The sequence below is a fragment of the Neomonachus schauinslandi genome, chromosome 5 (assembly GCF_002201575.2).
Source record: "Neomonachus schauinslandi chromosome 5, ASM220157v2, whole genome shotgun sequence".
Classification (NCBI taxonomy): domain Eukaryota; kingdom Metazoa; phylum Chordata; class Mammalia; order Carnivora; family Phocidae; genus Neomonachus; species Neomonachus schauinslandi.
Genome location: NC_058407.1, coordinates 7,559,940 through 7,561,616, shown reverse-complemented (window position 1 = coordinate 7,561,616; position 1,677 = coordinate 7,559,940).

Below are 1,677 nucleotides of genomic sequence, written 5' to 3'. Positions count from 1 at the left end.
AAGCGAGTTGAGGTTCCTCTGGGCGGGGTCCTCAGTCTAGCAGGTAGAATAGAATCTGAACTCCAGGCCTCAGGTGACAATGGGCAACAAGGTTCCCCATCTCTTGTGTAGGATCAGAAACCTAGACTGTCTGAGCCTGATTGTTCTGGGAGATTCTGGAAGGGCAGGGATATGTGGTGGCATTGGAGGGCCCTGGGTTCAAATATCCTTCTAACCAGACAATGAACACGGGCAATTCCCTCCTCCTACCTGAGCCTTACGTCCTCGCCAGCAAAATAGGGGTGATGATAATAAATTGCTGGATCGTTGTGGGCCTTGAATGGTGGCAAAGCCTACTGCCCCACGGCCTGGGAGTCCTCAGCGTATCTTACTAGCTGTTGTTATTAATTGCATTTTTCTCCATCATTTCCCTTTTGACTCCCTCCTCCTTTTAATTTTAATAAGACTTCTGTTGAAAATGCCAGCCTGCGTCAGGAGTGCTAAGGATTATAGGCGGGAAAGCCTTCCTTCTTTCCAAGCTGAGGCCGAGGAGAAAGGATGAGGAGGAAGAGATACCCCTTTGTGGCGGCCTCTCTAGCGGGGCCTGAGGCTTAGCTACGGACTGTTCTGGAAACACCGACAGCGGCTCAGAAAGGGCCTTCTTACCTCCTTTACAGAGAGGCTGTGAAGGATCAGAGTCAGTAAAAGATTTCCCAAGTGCGCACAGCCTGGGAGTGATGGAGCGGAGATTCACACCCAGGGCCTCTCTGATGTGGAAACCAGGGCACTGGGAAGGGGGCGGGGGCTGTCCGGCCTGGAGCATGTGTGTGTGTGTGTGGGGGGTGTGAGCGTGTGTGTGTGTAGGGGGGTTGTGGTGGGGGGTGTGGGTGTGTAGCAAACTTATCACTCCCTACGGGGCTTCTCAATTCAATTCAATTCAATTCAATTCAATAGAAATATCTTTTACTGTGGGCCAGAGAAGGAGATGAGCGCCTGTGATTGCCCACGTTCACGTACTCACAAGGATCTCCGCCGAGCGAGGGATAGACCTGAGCACAGTGTTGGTGCTAATGGAAGCCGGGGGACACTCTGAGGATCCAGAGGGTAGAGGAAGGTCTGAGAGTCCCTGGAAACTGGGCTCTCCCTGCCCTTGTCTGGAGCCCCCTCAGAGAGGGCTCCTCTCTGCTGAGACCTCTGTTCTCCCAGACTTACCCCCTCTACCCCGTGGCCCCCAGTACATGCGCGTACACACACACACACACACACACACACACACACACACGCACACGCACTCCCACTCACTAGCTCTCTAATTGCCAGGAATGCAGGCTGTCCCAGCTTCTCTCGCCCTGCATTCCTCAGCGGCTACTCCCACCTGGCAGGGCAAATTATACCCTGGCCTGGCAATAAAAGCCACTTTCCAAAAAAAGAAGCTTTAGGGCCCCGAGAGACGCAGCTACCTCTCTCACCCAGCCTGTGCCTGACTCTGGAGGCGGTGTCTGGCCCAGAGGCAACAGGGCCCTGTGTCCCTTTAAGCAGGGAGTACAAATTCTCATCGCAGTCCCTCCCTCCTGCTCGTCCTGACGTCAGGAGGAGGGCGTGTGTGAGTGAGTGAGTGAGGGGCTCGAGGTGCCGCATGCTCACACACACACACACACACACACACACACACACACACACACACACACACACACACAC